This window comes from Cupressus sempervirens, chromosome 6 (genome assembly GCF_028749045.1).
Source record: "Cupressus sempervirens isolate cs-2001-9-10 chromosome 6, ASM2874904v1, whole genome shotgun sequence".
Lineage (NCBI taxonomy): Eukaryota > Viridiplantae > Streptophyta > Pinopsida > Cupressales > Cupressaceae > Cupressus > Cupressus sempervirens.
The window spans coordinates 144,955,539-144,981,941 of record NC_143123.1 but is presented as its reverse complement, the minus strand read 5'-3'; the positions used below and the strand labels follow the sequence as shown (position 1 = coordinate 144,981,941).

The window sequence follows — 26,403 nt, the reverse complement described above, 5'->3', positions numbered from 1 at the left end:
CTACCTCTTTTCAGTTCATTAGGTTCACGTATATTCTTCATGAATGGAACAGAGCTGCTGATTGTTTAGCCAAATGGGCTTCTAGTCATGATCCAGGTTGGAATATTAGGGATAGGAGGCAACTGTCCTTTGAGATGGTGCAAGAATTTGATGATCTTGTTGCTCAAGATCGAGCTCCTTGTTGAGCTCTCCTTGTTGTATTCCTTTCTATCTTAATAAATTTTTACCCCTCTTTTCTCAACAAGACAAAACTCATATCTCAAATACGAACATGAAGCATATTTTTTTGCTTTTTCCTTGTCATTATACCTTGAAATCCTAGCATTTTTTTCAAAGCACGTAGATATGCATTCACTCCAGAGATAACAAAATCTGATGATCCAGTACATGTTCCACGGCCAAAATACTGAAGCATCAATCTCATATGAACAAATATGTGAAAAAAATGCACCTTAAAGTTTTTCTATGTGGTAACTGAATTCTCATAATATCATAATGTTAATGAGTATAGATCACACCTGAAGGTTCTATGAGTAGTTGCATCAGTCAATGCATCTGTTGAAGAGTGCCCATTCTCCCCTCTAATTAGGACTTTTGTACATACACTTGCATTAACACTATTTCCACTAGATCTTATCGAATACTCCAAAAGGGTCATTGGTACCTGCATGGCACAGTTGGTTGATTTTGTCCCAATCTTGAAAAATCTTACAACAATTATTTTGAGGTAAAGCAACGGAAAATCCACGCATCACTACCTGATACAACCCACAACTATGTAAAGAAAGTAACCATCAATTCATATATTACCTTCCACATAATAAAATGAATGATAATTAAACAGTAAATATTTAAGAAATTAGAAATCACACAAGGGAAAAAATTTATATGCTTAATAAAAACAAACTTAGAAATGGATGTATTATTTAGGAAGAAAAAAGAAATGTTGAAGCACATTGTCAACAATTTCTTTCAATCTGTTAACAAGTACAAATTTCAGTCCATGCAGATCAAGACATGTTAAATACCAGAACTTCATGCTTGAAAGACACAAAAATAAAATCGCTAGAGAAAAAGCATGAATTTAAGCCTACTCAGTGGAAAGATATGTCCAATAGCTTTTTTTAATACCGTATGACTAGCCAAACCAGATAATTCACCTCCACATCTTAGCACCATCTTGCAATGCTTTTGTTTGTAATGACCATGGTAACAATTGACACGTGGTGCCATCTCTTCACCATATATAATGATGATTTAGTTCATCTGTTACCATGCCCTAGTACCTGCAAGGTATTACAGACCTCTAAACAGCCAAGTCATTTGTGTCTCGAAGCATCCCTTCAACCTCAATAATCAATTCTTTGCAATCACTACTAGCATACAACAATAATAAAACCCAAAAGATCTTCATTAAGGTGAAGCCAGAGGGCAGACGTGTGATATTAGTTCCAGAAATAGCTGAAGCATCATAACTCATTTTAACCTGATTATGAAATGATCACTGTATTTAGAATGGTACTTCTGATGTTTCTAGTCAAAAAGGTGTTGTCTCTCTCTGGCCGCACAACTATATTAACTAAGCTGATTACATGATGTGAATAGTTGATGTGTCCAACCTTTGCCATATCAACCAAAACAAAAGGAGCGTTTAATGCATGTGAAGAGGAATAAATGAACTTCGTTTAATGAGCAGTCAACTCTGGTTATTCCACCAACCAGCGAGAACTTGGGATACTTAAGAGATTAATCATTAAAGGACATCTGATATTGCTGAAATCAGTTCTATTGGTGACATCAAAGAACCATGAAATCTACTGATGTTTTTCTCGACATTCTGCAGTTGATGGGAAACATGCTACAATTTACGTGACTGTTTTCATCATATAAGTTGACTGCTAATTTCTCTTATTGTAATGGAGTTGAATAAAATTGTTATCAATGAAGTCATACTTTACAGAGTCAAAGAGGATGCTGTAAGTCATCTGAATGAATTTTTTAAGGTTTACCCGTACTGAAATGCCCTGTTCACTCTTGTTGGCAGTACTGTTTAATCCAAGTAGGCCATTTTTATTTCACTGGTATCTTATTTTTTAATCCAGACCTGTTTGAATTCAAATAAATGGAGCGAAATCTCTTCATTACAACTAAACACAGGTACAAATCAAGAATGTAAGAAAAATTTACAAGTGGAATTGGCTTTCCTAAGCTATGGGGTCCTTGTGTCTTTGGTCTCCTTGCAGAACTGAATAGGTTTGGAGCAGTAGTGAGCACTGATTCCAGGACAGGAGGAAAAATGCACGGCCTTGCTGCCCCAGACAACCCATGGGGACACGGGATGCATCCATCGGAGCATATATAAGTAAGATCTCAATCCTATTTTATCAATGAATATCTTAGTAATCTTTCTATTCTCTAATATTTGCAGAAGCCCTATGGTTTAACCAATAAATTACTTCAAATCTTAGATGGCTGGGAAACTACGAAAGCCTGAAAAATCTTTAGAAAGGTTCGCAAGAAATTGTGAAAATCTGCCTTAAGCTCTAGTGGCACCTTGGAGAAGTTGCAATTTTGATAAAACCTGCTACATACTCTTACAAACTAATCAAAAAATTACTTAGAAAAAAATATTGTGCTAACCCTTCAACTTTAAAGCCTTGCTAATGCCTTGGAAAGGTACTGCAGAATAAAGAGTTCAATATTTCCTGTAGTTGTCTTTTATGTGTTCCAATCTTGTTAGGCATGCTTTTCTTCTACTCCTACCACTTGAAAATGGACAGAAACCAGGAAAGAACCCTTTATGAAGATCCTTGCCACTTAGAAATTTGTCAATCATTTATTAGGAACAGTCTAGGAAGGCCATTGCAACTTAAAATATGATCACACACTACTGAATGCGCTCCTCATAGAGTATTACTGCTTGAATTTTGACTTGTATAAGTCAAGTGAACTACATCCCTGTTTTTTGCACTTATGACATGGCAGGAACATCCCTTAGTACACAGTTCAAGAGTTTTTGTCACTTAACCAACTATAATATCCCCATTAAGATGAGTGTATCAAATCTGAATGTAGCTTTTAGAATTTCTGATCCTTCATGTAGATTGTCACAGGTAGCTTAAATACAATCTGAATCTCTCCTATCTTATTCTATTGGATTGGAAGGTGGGTTAGGTGTGTAGACTTCATCTTTAGATAGGAAAATGGTCTCTATAGACTTAGGAGTGGACTGTTTTGAAATTTTAGGAAATTCTGAAATCACTTTCGAATAGTCACAAAATCTTGTAGTTTTTTTCATAACAGTTCATCACTTCTCAAGTCTCCTCAAGAATTCTTAAAAGTTTATGCATTTCAAGGAGAGTGTCTCTGTAATTCTTCAACATCAGCCATTCCAAATTTCTGCTGAGTTTCTACTTCAATTTCTTCTTTCTCTATCACTAAGCTACATCAATCCATAAAATCTTTAGGTTGGCAAGATCAAAAGTCTGATACCACCTTGATATCCCCTTTAAGATGAATGTATCAAATCTGAAGGTAGCTTTTAAAATTAAATGGGCTTTTACCCAAATTCTAGATATCATGTAAATTATGTCAAAAATTAACTGAGCAAGCACATGCAAAGCAAACAACTTCACAAAAAGAGATAATACTTGATTTCACAACATTGCAGCAAGGAAATAACCTGTACTTTCTGTCATAAGATATCTCATTACAACAGACAGGTTCATACAACATTTTATTCAAAAATTCTGGAAACACCCAAGTCCCAATTTCGAATTTGAGTGTTTAAGTGAATTGCATCTTGGCATGTTTGAGTCACTTTCCAAAGGTATGTGTTTCTTTTGTGTTTTGTGTTTTGTGCTTGCTTGCCAGTTTTCTTCACTTGGAGAAACTGTAAGTTCTTTCCCTTTTTGTTTCATTACATGCGAAAGCATCATCACATTCCACATTCTGTTTCCGTGTCACAACACTTGACATTCCATCCGACAAATGCGATTACATGTTTTTCATTTCATTCACCATCAGTATATGCATGTAATCTCATTTTTCACTTCCATTTTTCACCCATCTCACATTTTGCATCCACTCGCACGACACGATTACACGAAAAGCACTACGTGTAATTACACCCAAAAGGTCTGATTTTGATTAAAATCACATTTTGGAAAGTCAAAAAGATGTCATTTTCATCTCTCATGTACTTTGACTCTCCCTTTTTACCGAACGTGACTATAAAACTCATTATCTCACTTCCATTTTCCATTTTCATTCTTCCATATACATTTGTGCCTCCATAATCAAATACATTTTTTCCGCATCTTTTCGTGTTTTCCATCTCATCCTTCATTCGCACTTACATGTGAAGTGCATACTCCACCCGCATTCGCATCTCATCTCACCTACACTCTCCCGTTACATGTTGCACTTACATGTATCATTTTTCATACAATAAAGTCTTGAAAACACTAAGTCACTTTTGAAATCAGCAATTTTCATTTGTACACATTCTCATGCATTCCACCTTTGTGCATTCTCATTTCATTTTGTTTCGCTCCATCTTCCATAGTCTCACTTTCATACCATTTCATTCCACTTTCTGTTCATTTCATTCTGCATTCCGCTGCATATGCAAATGCTTTCTCTTTAAAATCACTTTGTCAGATTTGTGAAGTCTCCAATCCATTTCCAAATCTTCACTACTGATCCAGAATCCATTTGTATAGAGATTCCCTCTGATGATGTATTTGTGTTTTGAGATTTTTGTGTTGTAGTGGTAGTTTTTTTCATAACAGTTCATCACTTCTCAAGTCTCCTCAAGAATTCTTAAAAGTTTATGCATTTCAAGGAGAGTGTCTCTGTAATTCTTCAACATCAGCCATTCCAAATTTCTGCTGAGTTTCTACTTCAATTTCTTCTTTCTCTATCACTAAGCTACATCAATCCATAAAATCTTTAGGTTGGCAAGATCAAAAGTCTGATACCACCTTGATATCCCCTTTAAGATGAATGTATCAAATCTGAAGGTAGCTTTTAAAATTAAATGGGCTTTTACCCAAATTCTAGATATCATGTAAATTATGCCAAAAATTAACTGAGCAAGCACATGCAAAGCAAACAACTTCACAAAAAGAGATAATACTTGATTTCACAACATTGCAGCAAGGAAATAACCTGTACTTTCTGTCATAAGATATCTCATTACAACAGACAGGTTCATACAACATTTTATTCAAAAATTCTGGAAACACCCAAGTCCCAATTTCGAATTTGAGTGTTTAAGTGAATTGCATCTTGGCATGTTTGAGTCACTTTCCAAAGGTATGTGTTTCTTTTGTGTTTTGTGTTTTGTGCTTGCTTGCCATTTTTCTTCACTTGGAGAAACTGTAAGTTCTTTCCCTTTTTGTTTCATTACATGCGAAAGCATCATCACATTCCACATTCTGTTTCCGTGTCACAACACTTGACATTCCATCCGACAAATGCGATTACATGTTTTTCATTTCATTCACCATCAGTATATGCATGTAATCTCATTTTTCACTTCCATTTTTCACCCATCTCACATTTTGCATCCACTCGCACGACACGATTACACGAAAAGCACTACGTGTAATTACACCCAAAAGGTCTGATTTTGATTAAAATCACATTTTGGAAAGTCAAAAAGATGTCATTTTCATCTCTCATGTACTTTGACTCTCCCTTTTTACCGAACGTGACTATAAAACTCATTATCTCACTTCCATTTTCCATTTTCATTCTTCCATATACATTTGTGCCTCCATAATCAAATACATTTTTTCCGCATCTTTTCGTGTTTTCCATCTCATCCTTCATTCGCACTTACATGTGAAGTGCATACTCCACCCGCATTCGCATCTCATCTCACCTACACTCTCCCGTTACATGTTGCACTTACATGTATCATTTTTCATACAATAAAGTCTTGAAAACACTAAGTCACTTTTGAAATCAGCAATTTTCATTTGTACACATTCTCATGCATTCCACCTTTGTGCATTCTCATTTCATTTTGTTTCGCTCCATCTTCCATAGTCTCACTTTCATACCATTTCATTCCACTTTCTGTTCATTTCATTCTGCATTCCGCTGCATATGCAAATGCTTTCTCTTTAAAATCACTTTGTCAGATTTGTGAAGTCTCCAATCCATTTCCGAATCTTCACTACTGATCCAGAATCCATTTGTATGGAGATTCCCTCTGATGATGTATTTGTGTTTTGAGATTTTTGTGTTGTAGTGGTAGTTTTTTTCATAACAGTTCATCACTTCTCAAGTCTCCTCAAGAATTCTTAAAAGTTTATGCATTTCAAGGAGAGTGTCTCTGTAATTCTTCAACATCAGCCATTCCAAATTTCTGCTGAGTTTCTACTTCAATTTCTTCTTTCTCTATCACTAAGCTACATCAATCCATAAAATCTTTAGGTTGGCAAGATCAAAAGTCTGATACCACCTTGATATCCCCTTTAAGATGAATGTATCAAATCTGAAGGTAGCTTTTAAAATTAAATGGGCTTTTACCCAAATTCTAGATATCATGTAAATTATGCCAAAAATTAACTGAGCAAGCACATGCAAAGCAAACAACTTCACAAAAAGAGATAATACTTGATTTCACAACATTGCAGCAAGGAAATAACCTGTACTTTCTGTCATAAGATATCTCATTACAACAGACAGGTTCATACAACATTTTATTCAAAAATTTTGGAAACACCCAAGTCCCAATTTCGAATTTGAGTGTTTAAGTGAATTGCATCTTGGCATGTTTGAGTCACTTTCCAAAGGTATGTGTTTCTTTTGTGTTTTGTGTTTTGTGCTTGCTTGCCAGTTTTCTTCACTTGGAGAAACTGTAAGTTCTTTCCCTTTTTGTTTCATTACATGCGAAAGCATCATCACATTCCACATTCTGTTTCCGTGTCACAACACTTGACATTCCATCCGACAAATGCGATTACATGTTTTTCATTTCATTCACCATCAGTATATGCATGTAATCTCATTTTTCACTTCCATTTTTCACCCATCTCACATTTTGCATCCACTCGCACGACACGATTACACGAAAAGCACTACGTGTAATTACACCCAAAAGGTCTGATTTTGATTAAAATCACATTTTGGAAAGTCAAAAAGATGTCATTTTCATCTCTCATGTACTTTGACTCTCCCTTTTTACCGAACGTGACTATAAAACTCATTATCTCACTTCCATTTTCCATTTTCATTCTTCCATATACATTTGTGCCTCCATAATCAAATACATTTTTTCCGCATCTTTTCGTGTTTTCCATCTCATCCTTCATTCGCACTTACATGTGAAGTGCATACTCCACCCGCATTCGCATCTCATCTCACCTACACTCTCCCATTACATGTTGCACTTACATGTATCATTTTTCATACAATAAAGTCTTGAAAACACTAAGTCACTTTTGAAATCAGCAATTTTCATTTGTACACATTCTCATGCATTCCACCTTTGTGCATTCTCATTTCATTTTGTTTCGCTCCATCTTCCATAGTCTCACTTTCATACCATTTCATTCCACTTTCTGTTCATTTCATTCTGCATTCCGCTGCATATGCAAATGCTTTCTCTTTAAAATCACTTTGTCAGATTTGTGAAGTCTCCAATCCATTTCCGAATCTTCACTACTGATCCAGAATCCATTTGTATGGAGATTCCCTCTGATGATGTATTTGTGTTTTGAGATTTTTGTGTTGTAGTGCAAGTACAAGACATGTTCTCACCATCCAAATCCAAAGGCAAAATGAAATATCAATTTGGTAAAGAATTGGCTCATGTAGCTCCTTCTTCAGTCATAACTATTTTGGATAACATGTTGGACACAAAGATTGGTCATGTGGATGTGGCTGATTTTCTACAAAGAGTTGAAGCTCCAGCTAGTCATGAAATGAAGCGTATTAAGAGAAGCAATATTCACCTGGTGTCCACGTTTTCTATGGCGGCTATAGAACCTGACTTCATTTTTGGATGTGCACGGCATTTCACTCCTAAGATGAAGACTATCAAAAATGCTGATGGCAAGGTTATCATTAGTCTTGATCTTGAGGTCATTGAGCAAATTTTCAAGGTTCCACATAAAGCAGAATGTGTTGATATAACTAAAGAATCATCATTGGCATGTTGGAATGAGCAAAAGGGTAATTATCAGAAATATGTCAACCTTTACTGGTTAGACAATAAAAGAAGCAATTTCTCCAGATGGCCAAAGATTGTTCATCAGTCAAATTTCAAACAAGAATATAAGGATCTTATCATCCTTCTCAGCAGGATTTATGGCCTTAAAAATTCTACTGATTTCGAGTCATTGATGTATAAGTTCATGTTTCAAATTATGGAAAATAAAGGAACACATCTTTTGGAGAGAACTCATCAGTACTGCACTCTGCCAACAGATATGCAATGTGGGAAGATTAGTGCCCTTCTACATGAATTGTTATCTTGTCTACATTGCTGCTGTCATGAGATCTTTCTCTGGTCTTTCTACCAAGGGAGATCGTCTTTAGGTTCTTATTTGAGATTACTATGACCAAATCACTTTGACAAAAGAGTCCAAGATGCCTTCTTTGGGTATTTTCGGTGTTTGTTTAACAAGCAACTGTCTAATTGTAACAGATTTCCACAATCCATGCTATGAATATTTATGCTTCTGGTGAGATTGTGTGAAAGTTTATAGCATCAACGTTTCGGATCATACTACATGATCCATCATCATGATGTTTTTTCTTAGCTCTCTCATCCTGATGATGGATCATGTAGTATGATCCGAAACGTTGATGCTATAAACTTTCACACAATCTCACCAGAAGCATAAATATTCAGGCAACTGTCTATCAAAAGAGTATATGGTGCAGCATGGGAGAAGGTGAATCAATACGACTGTATTTTTATTCAATTTCCCACTTTCACATACATCAGAGTTCGATATTTCAAAGGTAAGTCATATACCTTACCTAGGTATGCTACAGATCAAATCATCCTGATGGAGCTAGCTAGACAGCTCATGGACGTGCAGAGTGATCAGCATATTTTGCATAGGCCTGGTTTTGGCATTACATCAGCTAAACCTTTGGCTATTAGAAATTATTCAATCATCTTTGTGCCTAAAGCAAAGGACATGGAAGCAGAGTTGCAGTTGATTACTTTGAAGAAGTTCAAGGCCAAATTTGATTTTGACTACCGAGAGATGAATTTGAAGACATCTAGATAGAGATGAGGACAGAACTTGACATCATGAAGATGGACTATTGCAAATTAACTTTGCAGCAGATACTTGATCTTAATATGTTGAAAATTCCTTCAGATTTCCAAATTGAAAATGATGGCAACATCCTTGATCCAGAATTTCATCAAGCTGACTTTGACCCTTTTCCTATCCAATAGCAACAAAAGGAAGATATGTCTATCATGGATAGATTTCAATCCATCCTAGTCAACAACAAATCGTTGAAAGGTAAAGGCCTTAAAATAGTAAATCCTAAGATGGGCTTGGATTGTGGAAGTTTTGGTCCTCCTGGCAGGAAATCACAACTAGAAATCACAGGGAAGGATGGTGCCTCATCTTCTGATGCTAAGGTTTCCTCAAATTCAAATTAAAGGCAGAAAAGAAACTAAATCATCTCAAGTTCCTGAACCAATTCAAGAATCACTAGAAGAATTAGAAGAAGAATTGGAAACAGAATCTGATAAAAGAAATTCAGATGAAGAAGGGGAAATCATGACCATATCTCCTCTAAAGCCTGTACAAGCTTGTACATCTTCTATACATGAAGAGCCTTTTTTGCATGAGGTTGATGATGATGTGGATTCATTCTCCACTATTTTCACACCCTCCATTCCAGTTTCAGAGGTTAATACCATGGCTCTTCCTATTTCCTCTACTGCTCCTCGCATCCCAGCACATGAACAATATGATCATTTCGCAAATGTTTTTGAAGATTTCCCAACTCTTATTAATGGTCAAGTTTCTCAACTTGATACATCTTTGACAGGATTTGAGCTTTTTATGACAGAGTCTTCTCAACATGTTCCTATGCCTTCAGTTGTACAGACTGAATCTTGCTCAGTCACTACGGAAATACAATCTGGATCAATGTCAATGGTTTCCACTGTACCGCTTCTGTGGATGAAAATTTCAGTCTACTTGCATGGTTGAGCAAAATAACAACAAAGAAAAGAAAAGTGGTTGTTCCTCCTGACAATCTTCTTGTTAAGAAGACTAAATCCAACTCTTTGAAAGACAAAATTGTTTCCATAATTTTGGTTGATCTGATAAAACCAAATTTGTTGAAGTTGTTGAACCCTTGGTAGATAAACCTATAGAGGAACTTACTCATTCTGACTACGAGTTTACTAAAGTTGAAATTGGAAAGCAATCACGTTTGATTTGTTTGCAAGATGCTCAAGATGTATTGGCTAATGTATCAAAGAACAATCATGAGCTTTGGGAAAAGAAGAATCAACTGAAATAGGTCTATTGTTTGAATGAGGTCATCTAGAAGCAATCTTCTTAAAGTGTTGCTATTATGTCTCAAACGTCTAAGGAGAGAAGGTTGATTGAAGCCGCCAAGTCTTGGATACAGGAAATCATTTCTGAAGGAGTTTGAGTCATCACGGAAACATTTGTAGTTCTTAGGCATGTCAAAGAGATGAATGAAATGGAACGAAGCTTAATTTCTTCTTTAACTCAAGAAGCAGAACTTGAAAGAAATTCTTGATGATTGGGATGAAATGGTGAAATTCAATCTGGATGTTTTGGTCTCATGTGACATTCTTCCGTCATGTGAAATGTTCTTCAAATTTCAAGGGCTCATTGGTTACAAAGAGGAGACATTGAGGAAAAGCTGATTACAAGATCGCAGAAGGCCTTTGGAGATTGTCAAGTAGTTGAAACAAATGCTATTTGTGATTTGGAACAGATGGGATGCCATGTTACTAATGAATCTAGTAATCTTATTGCAGCAGATAGTAAATTCAGAATGTACAATCAAGATCAATGCTGATGTAGATTCTGAAGATTTTGGTTCGCACACAATGAACAAGTTTTTCTTGTATAAATCCTTGACAAAACACTTGTTAGATGTTATAGCAGAAAATTCCAAAGTTGTACAATTAGCATATGCAAATACAGTGAGAGTAGAAGCCATATCAAAGACTATGGAAATTGTTGATTTTCCTACAGTGCGAGACATCATTGTCAAATTCAAGGCACTGAAAAATAATCTCTAAGATTGTTGTTTTGTTTTTATTTCATGTTAGTAGTTCTAAAGAATGCATCACATGAAAAAGCATGATTACATGTAATTCGAGTTACATGTATGTAAAAGGATGTAATGCGAGTTGCATGTGCAGTTGCATGTAACCCTTTATTTTCTTCTATAGTTAGGCTAGGTCAAAGTTGGTTGAGTTGCTCCCACTTTTTCCTCCACCTTTTTCTCAACTCCTGTGCCTATATAAAGGAGTGCCCCCTCATTGTAAAATCATCATTATCTTTATGCAAGAGAGCTCTGGAGAAATTGTGCCAGCAAAACTTTGTTTGTGTAAGCACTATTTTGAAAGAAAGTGAATACAAAGGAGCATTTGAGACTTAACTTTGATTAAGTGAGATTGTTATTTGTGTGAGTTGTAAGCTTTGTCTATATTTCATTCAAATTATCTTTAATTCATATTATCTTGTGTTATTGGTAATTGTATCTCGTGAATTGAATATAAAAGAGTTGAGAAACAATTGGAGCCAGAGCTTTGACCAAGAGCAACTGTGGAAATATATAGCTAGTAGCTTTGTCTATAGCTTATGTTTTCTTCTTAATTCACAAAATAGTTAAGTTATTCTTACTTTTAGGAGTCTTTGTGCCCTAATTGTAAAGTTTTTCACTACAAAAGTACGATCGAACTTAGAGCCAAATTGGTACATTTTCAGCTAGCCTTTGAGTTAGTGAAGGTTTATCGATATCACTATTTCCAGCTCTTGATAGAAGTGTAGTTAGAGATTCACCCTGCCCATTACTCACTCCACGAGTAAGTGGATTCTTTCTTGAAAGATAAGAAGAAAGGATATTGGTAACACCCATTTTATAAAATCTCTCGACTTTTTGCTTGCCTTGAGTTGATCCAAGGAACGGTGAGAAGGGGGAGCCTTCCCTTTAAGGTAGGAGAGACTCTGTTTCATACACTATGGCTAGTCATCCTATTTTGTGACTAGATTTTTACCCAAAACTGTCAGTTGCAAAATATCCACCCAACAAGGAGATATGTATACATTTGATAATATTCATAATTTTAAATTTTTTTTTTTAACAATGTTGTTTCTTTCAGCTAAAAAGAATAAGTTATTATACTCATGCGGTTGATGTATGCTTCTGTATTCGATCAAAGTAGCTTCTAATTTTTTAGTTATGTTTTTTAATTTTATTTATTAGAGGGTGAATGAAACAAGTTTTTTAAAATTAAAAATCTATCTGTTTCATATTTTTTTCACTATTTGAGTCGAGGCACCAAGTTGAAGTTTAAGTAAAAAATCAACTTGTAAGTCTGGGTCTTCTAAAACTAGTTAGAAGTGACAAATTTGAGAAAAATGACATGTGTCATAATGGTTCATGTGTTCTCAAGGGTTGCCCCAAGGGCACTACCCCACAACTCTACTAGGGGCATTGCTCCAATGACCCTTGTTGGTTCCCAAAACAACAGATTGGGAATCCAAGAGCTTTGTTGGTTCTCCAATAGGATTACCCAATCAGTTTTGGCCAACGAACAGGAATGACTTCAATTCCCCTGCACTTTAGGCTTCGCTAGACCTAGGCGGGTATACCTTCACCTTAAATCCTGATTGCTCGGTTCAAAGCTTTTCTATAGTGAATTTGAATCTATTGAGTTCTTAAGTTTGCAAAAATCTTAAAACTTTGTTCAAAATGGAATTATATGAATGCTTTGATATGTTTGAATATTTATATAATAACTAAGTTGATGCTTATAAGAAGAGATATTGAAAAGAATTGTTAACTTCAACTATGAATCCAATAATTGTTTCAATGATGTGAAAGATCAATGCCTTGTTTATTTGGGCAATAGAGTCAACCAAAATAGAGATTATAATGTACAACTTTATGAGACAATTTATTAAAATTTCACTAATTACTCATATACTCTAAATGCAGTACATAAATCTTTTATGCAATTCAATGTTAGTCCAAAAGGAGTTTAGCTTCTACAGTGGAAGTCCAGTTAGACAGAGATGCAAAAACTTTATATATTTCACACTTCCCTATTTGTCGAAAAAAGAATGCTGTAAAAAAATCCAAAGCATAAGCTTGCCGGGAATAATTTAATAATCACTTTATTAATCACAAAGGACGAATCAAAATCGCAATTTATTCTCTCTGGCTTGAATATAAAAAAATAAGGGTCTTTTTCATCATTGAAAGATAATATTTATTAATTCATATTAAAGTTACACTTTAATATTTTATGATCCTCCTAACAAATAAATGCATCTTCTTCTAACTTCTTTTTATTGAATGTCTTGTTCCTATGAAGTAGGACATTCCATGGCTCCAATGTCCTTTACCCTCTATGATGTGGCGTCACTCAATAATGAGTCATCGTATTCACTTCATCCTGATATCTATATACATTGCATATCTTTTCCTTTACATATTTGCACATAGACTTCACATCTTTGATGTATTTTCTGTTTAGATGTCTAAAGGTTTGGTCTGAGTTCCTTTTGTTTTCTTTATCAGAATTAGTTCTTCCATCTACTATATGAATTCTCTATCAATGCATCCTCAAAATCATACTTGTTCTCCTATTGTTCTTCTTACATCACTAGTCTCAAAGCTATCAATGTTAACACTAGAAGTCTCTTGTTCAAGTTCATCTTGTTTAAACACATCAGTGCCATGTATGCAATTTCCTTTTTCCATATCTTTAGAGAATACAACATAAGAACTATCTCCAGATGTTCTAGATACACTGGACTCACTAGATTGAAGGCTATCATTGCAAATATTAGTTATAGCATTAGAAAACTCTAGTTTAGCATCTTTCATAGGCTCAAAAATATCATTGCTTACTCTGCAATTTTCTTCTCCATTATGGTGAAACTCTTTAGAGTGACAACCATCAAGGCCTACTAAATCTGTATTGGGTTCTTACTCTATTGTTTTACACTTATTAAGGCTGACTTTGGAAGTTTCTGAATGTAAATTCTCTAACATTATTTCATAAATAGAGGTCCTAATTTTCATTTAATAAAAATTAGGCCTCCATCAATCCCCACAAGGGGTGCTACCCCTTGACCTTGCTAGGCACATTCCCGATAGACCCCTACTAAGGGAATTTCCCCCAAACTCCCACGAGGGTTTCTGCCATTTAACCGCAATGGGGGAGCCACTCCCAAATCCTTAGTCTAGCTATACAAAATTAAAAAGTGAATTTTTTTGGGCCATATTGGATGGAAAAGGTGTTGAGTAACATGGATCGTTTTCTACAAATGTAGTAACATTGCCAATGTGATTGATGTCTTCCAAATGCAGATTTGAAGACTCATAAATATAAGAGGAGACATGTCTCTATAGTTAATAACTTAATATATTAATTATATAAATAACTATATGTATAACTCATTTTTAAGCATATATGTAATATATTATTATATTATTATATATAATATTTATTATATAAGATATTTATCGAAAAATAATTTACCAAAAACAAGGTATCTCATGATAAAATCAATCCAACAGAAGCTACAACCTTAACACTCCCTCTTAGCTAGGGAGTATTTACAGAACACATTATGCTCTCAAGAATAAGAAGAGATATCATCTCAGTATAATATTCAATTCACTATGAGGCTAAATTTCTCACCTTTCATAACACACAATTGAAGCAATTTCCATAGCTTTAAAAACACCACCTTAAGTGTGGTCTATAGTAGTAACTATGGTGTCCGGCAAGATCCGGTCCAAAGAACCATAACAAGTTGGTTATCATGGTGTCCAGCAAAATCCAACCCAAAGAACCATGATAACAAGTCTACCATTTATAAGATCACCACCTTACAATGGTTACCTTATGTTTGTTCGCGATCATGATTTCTAGCACTCTGGGACAAGAATTTAATGAAGTTTTTCATGATAATAAGGCTACCATTTATAAGATCGCCATCTTATAATGGTTACCTTCTGTCTGTTCATTATCATGATTTTCAGCACTCTAGGACAACAATTTAATGAAGTCTGTCATAATAACAAGTCTACCATTTATAAGATCATCATCTTATATGTCATATCCCCATTTTAAGATAGAATTTTAATAATAATTAGATAATAAAATGTTATTTAATAAATAATGATAATAAAGTTATATTTATAAAACTAGGAAATAATTATTATTTAATCTATATTATTATTGAAATAATATTTAGTATGATATTTTAAATAATAAATTTTCAAAAAATAAATAAAGAAATAAAATTAGATACAAGAGACAATATTGTAGAAAGTATGTTAACTTTCTAAATAGAATTTCATAATAAATAATAATAAACACAAATAATTAAGTAAATAAATAATATAACATAGAATAATATAAATTAACTAAATCTAATGAAAAAGTCAAGAGAGATTTAACAAATAGACATGACTCCTTAAAATTAAGATATAAAAGGGAGGAGGGTTTATTTTAGGGAGGAGAAAAAAAATAAGAGAAGAGGGGAGGAGTTCAAAAAGGAAAAATGGAAGAGGAAAGTAATATGAAGAAAATAAGGAAGTGCCTTTCTGAAAAGGTATCAATGATATTGAAAGAATGTGAACCTTTGAAAGGGTCATAATTATGAACAGTTGTGACTCTTCAAAAGATATTTTGATTATAAAGGATTTGGGACTTTTCCAAAGAATTTTAGTTATGAAGTGTTGTGACTTTTCGAAAGGATTATAACTATGAAGTGTTATGACTTTTCAAAAGATTTGTATTATGACAGGTTGTGACTTTTGGAAAAGAAGAAATAAAAAAGTATATTTTTTCCTTTCCTTATAATTAGAAAATGAAGAATTTTGGAAACTAAATATAGAGTTGAGAAAAAATCTACATGGAATAATTCATTGAAGGGCCGAATAAGGATAAAGCCACATGGACAAAGAAAAGAAAGGTAAGAAAGGTATGTTTATGGATTATATTTATTTAATTATGTTTATGACTTTATTTATATTAATGAATCTATTGAAGATAAATGTAGTACATGTGTTAAGAGAGTCTCATAGGTCTTTGAAGGATAATGGCTAACTAATTGAGGATCATTTTGAGGAACCCAAAGGGTCTTTTCAGAGGATTATGAAGCCCGACTTGAAAGGTAGTTTCAGGGAAGAAGGCCAAATAATCGAAGGTTGTTCCTCATAAACATAGGGGATCCTCTCAAAGGGTTAGGAAGCCAAATTAAGGGATCCTCAAAGATGTGTAGATACAGTAACATTCCTAGATATCAATCATTAGAATTGAATTTAATAGATTATGATGCTAATAATTTTTATAGGTAAACATGTCCTAAGGAGTGAGCACATTACATTATAATGGTTACTTTCTGTTTATATATGTCAATGAAAGATCGTCGCCTTTCATTACATATCATAAGTGAAATAGTAACCACCATGAACCAAGTCAGAGGGTGGTACATGTAGAGTTTCTGCAAATTCTTTGGATTGAATATAGACTAGATTCTATCTTCTTTATCTCCTTATAGCTTGCTGTGAATAACTTATTGCCTTTAATTGGATTAGAAATGTAAATAAGAATTTTGACCTTTACTTCTGCGATTCGTATGAGGGCAGTAATGACTAAGAAGTAGACTTGTATTTGTTCTTGTGTGCCCTTAGACTTCATTCTTACCCTCTATAAGTATAGGAGTCAAGGGACATGTCCTTAGAAGGGACATGTCTCTTCCAAATCATTTGCCTAACCTTTAGAAGTTGGCGACTTTCTAAGGATAATTAAATATTAATTACAAACACAAACAATGTTGTTAGATTAATATTAATACAAACTCCTAAGGATAGACGCCGATCTTGCAAAGGAAATAATGCAAAGACTTGGTCCTTTACTTATAATGCTATATCAGATCTAATCAATCTGTTATTAAATCAATATGCTTAACAAGTTACAGATTTAACACTCCCTCTTAACTTGATAATCATACTGAGAGATATCATATCTAGCAACATCAATAAAGATGAACAAGAAAAAATTGATACTCTATATCTATTTGAATCTCCTTAGCATGTGGTATCATAGAACACATGATACAATGTCATATTACTAAGCCTGTAGTATGACAAATCATTGCTACCACTGATAACAATATTGCAAAGAATATAATGTACAGGATAAATCTGAAGAGTAATTTTGTTTCTTCATTTATCCAAGTTGTGACTCAGAGATACTGGTATTTCTATATCACAACATGATCCTAAGTTTAAAAACTACCAGAATACAAGATAAACCCGAAGAATAGTAGAATTCTTCCTTTATCCAAATTGTGACTCATTGACATAGCAATGTCAACATCACAATATGATCTTGAACTCATCTAGATCTTACATTAGAACTCTATTGTTTAGCACATTATCTAAGAGATCGTCATCTCTCATAATGTCTTTTATACAAGTGTTCATTATCTCAAAGATCGTCACCTCTTAAATAATGAATACAAATGGTCAAGCCCGTAATAGTCAATAGCCTGACAAGTAAAATTATTTTATTACAAATAGATTACAATTCAATCATACCAAGTCTTCTCCTGAAGTGGTCTATCTTCACTCTAGATAGAGGTTTGGTGAGTATGTTTGCTGTTTGATCTACAGTGAAAATGTATTCTAATTTTACAGAATTCTTGTCTACCATATCTCTTACATAATGGTAAAAAATTTCAATATGCTTGGACCTGTCATGAAACACTGGATTCACCGAGAGCTTGATGGAACTCTAATTATCGCAATGAATAATCATAGGATTCATAGTTTGCCCAAATAATCCCATGAGTAACTTCCTAAGCCAAATTGCTTGTCAAGAGGCCATCACTACTGCAATGTATTCGGCTTGTGTGGAGCTTTGAGCTACTGAAGACTGCTTTTTACATATCTAAGATATCATTGCTGATCCTAAACTGAAACAACATCCTAAAGTACTTTTCTTGTCTTTAACACTTCCACCCCAATCTAAGTTAGTGAATCCATGTAAATCTAAGCCAACCTTCTCATATTTGAGTCCAAAATTAAGAGTGCCTTGTGAGTATCTCATAATGTGTTTAACTACAACTAGGTGAATCTCCTTTGGCTCACACATAAACTGGCTTAAGGCATTAATAGCATAGCAAATATCAGGTCTTGTATTTACTAAGTACATAACGGACCCAATCATCTATTTGCAGGGAGTAAAATCTATGGAAGGTGATTTTGCAGCTGCTTCTTTAAGTTTATGTAGATTAGTCTCCATTGGAGAAGACATAGACTTGCAATTCCACATTGTATACTTCCCTTGATTGAGTATGATACTGTCAAAATTCTGTCATACTTCCAATCCTAGGAAGTAATGAAGGAGTCCCAAGTCTTTCATCTCGAATTCTCTAATTAGATCTTTCTTGCATTGAGCTATAAGATGATCATCACCTATTATTAGTAAATCATCAATATACAGTATCTGAATTACCATATCATCTTTATCTCTTTTATAATATAAATTTGGATCAGCTTCATTCTTGGAGAATCCTAAGCCAGTGAGATACTTATCAATTCTTTCATACCAAGCCCTTGGAGCCTGCGTAAGTCCATAGAGAGCTTTTTTGAGCCTACAAACAAAAACGTTAGGATCATGAGTTTCAAATCCTTTAGGTTGCTCCAGATATACTTTTTCTGTAATCTTTCCATTTAAGAATGTTGTTGTTTTTACATCCATCTGATGTACTTTCCATCCCTTCGATGATGCAATTGCTCAGACTACTCTTACGGAGGTATATCTGACAACAACAACAAAGGTTTCTTAATAATCAATCCCTTCTTTTTGAGAAAATCCTTTGGCTACAAATCTAGCTTTATACTTTTCAATGCTACCATCAACAGCATGCTTTATTTTAAATATCCACTTGGAAGAAATACCAGATTTTCCTTTAGGTCTTGGAACAATTTTCCAAACATCATTCTTCATAATAGATTGATATTCTTTTGTCATAGCTTCTTTCCAAGCTGTATGTTTAATAGCATCAGAAGGATTTGTTGGTTCTGTTTTGGATAAATCACTCATGTTTGCTATATAACTAGAGAATCTTTTAGGTCTTTTGCTTTCTCTGACTGTTCCAAAAGGTGCAGCAAAGTCTTGAGCTTCCATGTCACACGCCTTCTTAATCACTTTGGTGAGCATGTTGGGGTTGAAACCTTTGACTTTCCAACCACCCATATATGAACAGCATTGCCAATCTCCTCTCCAAAATGTATGTCACCAACATTGATAGTTTCTGAAATTCTACAATGTAAATGTCCACTGGTTTGAATTGCTTTAGTTGAGCCAACTCCTTGAACTTGGGTTCAGAATCCTTTTGGTCAAAGCAATCCATAAGTCTCTTCGTGAATTCAGCATACGAATTTATTTGATCGTGTCCTAGAATGACTATCCCATGATGCCACCATTTGTGAGTGATTCCTTCTAGGTGAAGCACTGCAAATTTGTTTACCTTACTCTCGGGCATCAAGTTAAGCTAGAAGTAGGTATCTGCCTTCTACACCCATGTTTGTGTTGATGTTGTCCCAGCTCCACGAAAGGATGATAAATTTATCTTGTCTATATTCCATTTAATGTCTGTAAAGATCCTTACTTGCCTTTCACTGATTTCCTGATTAAATTGAGAAATGTTTTTGGGCTTTTGTGTCTTTGCTGATTTTTTTGCACTTTTTCAGAATATATGTTTTTTTAGATTTTTCTGAAATTATATAATGCTCAAACCAAATTACAAAGAAACAAATGCAGAATAAGGAAATTTCTATGAAAGACCAATTTGAACTATTGATGGAAGTAAGTCAATTTGCAATTACATAAGAAATAGTTTTTGAACCTGGAAATGTATGATATGCCAAGTTTCTTGAATCTTAACAATTGCACTAAAATTGCATGCTCCCAGAATTGAATTAATTGTCAATGCAGGATTGAATATGTGCTTCCCTTGTTCCAAACAAAGACTTCAAAGTCGCCAATGCTTTTGTTGATGCAAAACCACAAATCGCAAACCAGGATAGGTAACTTGCAGGCCTTATATGTTGGCGTGGAGCCTAGAAAATAAATCGCAGCCCTATATTAATAAACGCAGCTCTCCTGAGAATTCACGCCAGGTCTAAACAATGAAAATGCAATCAACTAAATGTGCAGCCAGGTCTAAATATGATCATGCCAACAATTTGAGATGGGAGTGAATCCTTAATGGAAAACACTACGTTAGACCAAATCGGCAGACTTAATTCAAATTCAGCAATCTTCAATATTGAACGTTGGTAATTCAAAGGCCTACGATTCTTCTAATTCACAGGCAAAAAATCAATCAACAACAATCTCCTTAGCCAAGTGATTACAGTAGGAGAAGTTGGCAAACTACATACCTCAGCACAATTTGAAATGATGATTCTTAAGCAATTCACAGAATTTCTCTAACCCCCAGCTAGATAATCAAGCAAAGAAAATATATATTCAAATGCTTTTCTCTCCAAATGAAGCCATATTTATAAAGCCTTTTGTGCAACCTAGCTTCAGCATGACACTTTTCACTTAAACATTGCCTTAAAATATAAAGTTTAAACTCCATCTAATTTATAATATAAAGCACAATAATACTTATAAGTGCATTTAATGTTCATAAAGTCTCATTATAATTGCAATAAATATGACTACACAAAAATATCTCATCCAAAGCCCGATAGAGAAATGACATACAACCACCATTGCCAATACTGCCTTGCCAAAAATAGAGATTGACCAAAAGCGACTTACCAAAAATAGTAAGTTCAAAAATAGCAAATCCACAACAAAGACCCCAAAACCAAAGGTCAACTCATGAGGGCCACAATGATGAGTTGACAAAACCATGACTCTAGAGACCTGCTAAATTGTGGACATCGCAATCCTCCCTCCCCAAGATAGCTTTCCCCTAGCAATCACAATTTGGGGTGCTAAAGAATATCCCCACGCTCCTAAGTAGCATCACCCATATGGTACGTCTTGCCATTTAACTAGAAACTTTCTGATTGTCCTCTTTTGCAGCTGTCTCTCTCTAATATCAAGAATCACCTCTAGAAATAACTCAAGTCTTCCCTTATCATCTAAGGGAGATAACACAGGAGATGGCACCACATGTCTGTCCAAAGCCTTTTTGAGGCGAGAAACATGAAATACATTATGAACCATGCTATCCTTAGGCAAATCCAATTCATATGCCACCTCACCAACGTGCCTTACTATATGGAAGGGACCATAATAACGTGGCTTAAGTTTCTCTATTCCACTCTTCTTAATACAAGATTGCCGATATGGCTGTAACATATGTCACTCACCTGAAAAGAATGAGTTGTTCTTAGCTGATCGGCATGTTGTCTTTGCTGATTCTGGGCCCTATGTATGTTATCTCTCAAGGATCTCACAATATCCTGACTATCCTATAACATATCACCTATATTTGGTACTTTTCTATCACTACACAACAGATCCATAAAGCTGGTTGGATCATATCCATATAAATCTTTTAAGGGAGACATCTAGATGGTTATATGATGAGTGGAATTGTAACAATACTCACATAAATAGATCCACTCCACCCAAGCCCTCTACTGAGAAGAGACAGTTCCATAGATAACCCTCAACCCACTTATTCACAATCTTGGTTTGGCCATCCTTCTATGAGTGATAACAAGTACTAGGAGTCAACTTTCTCCCACATGATCTGAAAATCTCCTGCCAAAAGTGACTCATAAACCTGCTATCATGATGACTCACTATAGTCTAGGGCAAACCATGCAATTTGGATATCTCCTAGAAGAACAACTCAACTAGATGCATAACTGAATAGGTAGTGGTAATGGAGAAGAAATGAGCATACTTCGTGAGCCTATCCATAACCACATAAATGCAGTCCCTACCCTGGGCTTTAGGCAAACCCACAATAAAGTCCATACAAATACTCACCCACTTCTTCTCAGCAATCAGAAGTGACTGCAACAATCTAGCAGGATAAGTGTGCTCTTGTTTGTTCTGCTGACAAACAAAACACTCTCGAACATAACACTGGACATTAGACTCTTTCAAGTGAACCTTTCTTGTACCTATCTATATGTCTTGAAGAACCCTGGATGACTGGCCATAGGAGAATCATGGAATGCTCAAAGGATAATCTCATAGACGCCTGGCCCTGGGATCAAATATATCCTTCCCTTATAGATGATCAACTCATCTATAAGAGAATAACTGCCATCTTGAATACTGCCATCAACAATTTCTGAAGCCCATTGATCCTTGGCATACTCAACAATAATTAAGTGCCTCCAGTCATTAGCAATCTCAGTAACTACACATAAGTGAGGCCTCCTCGAAAGGGCATTCGCAACAACATTCTAAGTACCCTTGATATAAGAGATGTCAAAATCATATGACTTTAGCTTTCTGACCCACTTCTTCTGCCTTTCATTCAAGTCCCTTTGTCCAAGGAAATGTCTCAGGCTATTGCGATCAGTTTTGATGGAAAACTTGCTACCAACTAAATATTGTCGGAATTTGGCCAAAGCATGCATGATGTCCAACATCTCCTTATTTAAAACACTAAACGATCTCTTTGGTCCCCGTTACTTCCTACTCTGAAAGGTTATGGGATGTCGATCCTAGCATAGAACTGCACCAATACCCTCTTTGGAAGCATCACAGTGCAAATCAAAGGGTCTCGAAAAATCTAGTAATGCTAACATCGGACATGAAGTCATGATAGTCTTAAACTTTTCCAAGCACTCCTATGTCTAAGAAGTCCACTAGAAAGCACACTTACGTGTCAGATTTGAAAGGGGAGCTGCATGTCAGGAAAAACCTACCAAAAATCTATGGTAAAAGTCACAAAGACCAATGAACCCTCTTAATTGTGTCATCTTGTCAGGTGTGGGCCACTCCACAATAGCACAAATCTTATCAGGATCCATGCAAACTCCACCAACACTGATGATATGTCCCAAATAAGTTAACTTTGTCATGTCAAGACCACACTTGGACTCCTCAACATACAAGGAAGCCCTATCAAGAATACCCAAAACTATATCCAAATTAGCAACATGGTCATCCCAAGTTTTTCTATAAATCAAGATGTCGTCAAAGAATACCAACACAAATCTTCAGAGCTGACTGTGAAACACCCTATTCATAGTAGAATGAAAAGTAGCAAGCACATTCATCAAGTCAAAAGGAATGACCAAAAGCTCAAAATGTCCATAGTCATTCTTGAATGCAGTCTTCTCTATATCCTGCTCTCTAACTCGAATCTGATGGTATCTTGACCTCGAGTCAATCTTCAAGAAATATTTTGCCCCTTGCAACTCATTGATGAGCTCATCAATCTGTGGAATCGAGTACCAATTCTTAATAGTCTTTTTATTCAACATCTGATAGTATATACATATTCACAGTGTACTATCCTTCTTAACCAATACAATTGAATAAGCAAATGGAGACTTACTAGGCCTAATATGCCCCATGTCAAGCAGCTCCTGTATGATCTTCTCAATCTCATCTTTGAGCCATTTTGCATACCGATAGGGTGTATTCATGATGGGCTTAGTGCCCTCCTCAAGCTCTATGATATGCTCAATCCCTCTATCCGAAGGTCTACATGAGGTAAATCACTAAACACCTTACAGTGTTTAGTTCTCAATTGCTGAATATCTGGGTGATAATCTGGCTCATCAATACTCTTCAAGGTAGGCATGATCCTACACTCAACTGCCCAATCTATAATATCCTCATGGCGTACCAAATGTTTCATGCTTCTAAGTGATATTTTCTTAAGCTCTTCATTCCTAATAGTCTTAAGGATTTGTGGCTCCCCATCCTTAATTAATCTTATCTCCATCATTTTAGTTCTCAAGTAGATGTCCTTAAGAGCATGTAGCCATGCCATGCCCAAGACTATATCAATTACACCCATGTCTACCACATAAAAATCTGCCTTAAAGGCATATGTATTAAGCTTCAATGGGAGATTTGAAATCATCCCGGTACACCTGAAGGTGTAACCATCAGCTACCTATACTCGTAAGCCCTCAAAATCCTTTGTCTGCATACCCCTCCTAGTAACCAAACAAGAATCAATAAATTTTGAGTAGCTCCAGTGTCAAACAATGCAATCACATGTTGTCCTACTATGAGCCTATGCATCCTAAAAGCTCCCTCTTTCTTCATTTTGGAAAGACAAACCACCTTGAGGTTGGAATTATCCACCTCAACCTCATTGTCAATAGCCCTGTGCTCATTGCTCATAATCCACTAGCTGCCCTAGGGAATCAACAATGTCCTCATCTTAAAACCACTCCATCACATTTTTGCCATTAGGCTTCATTAGATAGACATGTTTAACATCATAGGGGCCCCTTCAGTAGAAACACAATTTCTTTCTCGTCAAATCATTAATTGTATCCTTACCTAGAGGGGCTGCCATAGGTCGCTTAGATTCATATTTCTCCTCTTTCCTAGGTGTTGTCCTATCATAAGATGTAGAATGCTTGGAGGAAAATTTACCTCTGGGTGTAGATGCCTCTAAAATCCATGCCTTCTTCATAACTTCCTATAGCAAAGGTGGGTCCAATGAGTCAACCTAACCCCTGAGTGGCTTAGTGAGACCCTCAATAAAGAGCATGGCTCTCCTCCTCTCTGATATGTCATAAACCATCACCGACAGTCTCTAGAACTCAATGATAAATGCTTCCAAACTAGTTGTCTGTTGTAACTTAGCCAACTCTTTGAAATAAACCTCAAGATCCTTGTCAAAACACTCTATTAACCTATCAACAAACTCTTGATATGATGTGATCTAATCATGATGGAGGGATAACAAACTGTTGTACCACCAATCACGTGCAGCTCCGTCAAGGTGTAGGACTACAAAAATGATGGCGTCCTCTTCAGTCATAAGGCGCAAGGCCAGGTCAGTGTCGAGCTTGTGAACCCAAGCTCTGGTAGTCACTCTACCACTCCCGTTAATCTGAGCCAGTGTCATCTTACTAGCTGCCTATTGTAGCTCAGTGTGCCTAGGCCACTGTTTGTCAGGAGCAGGCCTACCTCTGGAATGCTCATGTTTCTATGTCAGGTACCTATCAAAGTTCAAATTATTCTTCAGTGCCTAAGCTAGAGCGCCCCACTCAACGAAGTGAAAAACAACATCATCAACAAAAAGTGCAACCTCAAACATAGTACTAATTGCATCCAACTCTGGTCTTAAAAAAATGGGTCTTTGTGGCCAATCATGGGCTCCAATATAACCTGTCCTATCCACCCTATCATCAATCCTAACTCAGTGCTCAACCCTATGTCTGTTACCAGCCCAGGACCCATCCTCCACTCGTGATCAATGAGAACCAACTGAAGCATCATGAGCTATCTCCCTACTTCGTCCCCATGGGAGAGCTAATTGCTACAGTGTGTTGGATAGTTGCTGCACTACACCTGTCATCTATTACTATTTGGTTGCCAAATACCTAAATGTCTACATGGCCTCTCTATCAACCACTAGACTAGTACCTCTGAATCCAGCACCACTTGAACCACTCAGACTGCCAATAGATCCAAACTAAATCTCAGGCTTTCCTTCTCTAGGAGGACAAGTATGACCTCTACGAGTATGATGCATACCCGACACGAATCTCCTATCATCATCCATGATACTAGAACCAACTTTGTATCAAATATTGAAAACAACTTCGATAAGAAATGCATTGATAATTGAGCCCAACTCCTGCAAGTTGGTAGGAAACCACTCAAATACCACTGTAAAGACCCTTACTTGCCTTTCATTGACTTGCCAATTGAAAGAAGAAATGTTTTTGGGTTTTTGGGTTTTTTCTAATTTTTTTGTACTTTTTCAAAATATATGTTTTTTTGGATTTTTTTGAAATTATATAATGCTCAAATCAAATTACAAAGAAACAAATGTAGAATAAGGAAATTTCTACCAAAGACCAATTTGAACTATTGATGGAAGTAAATTGATTTGCAATTACATAAGAAATAATTTTTGAACGTGGAAATGTATGATTTGCCAAGTTTCTTGAATCTTATCAATTGCATTGAAATCACATGCT

At 35.5% G+C, this 26,403-nt stretch overlaps 1 pseudogene; it reads right to left on the bottom strand.

Annotated features, from left to right (window-relative positions):
• Positions 1-259: 259 nt before the first annotated feature.
• LOC149551640 (2-isopropylmalate synthase B-like) overlaps positions 260-26,403 on the bottom strand; it is a 97,240-nt pseudogene continuing 71,096 nt past the window's right edge.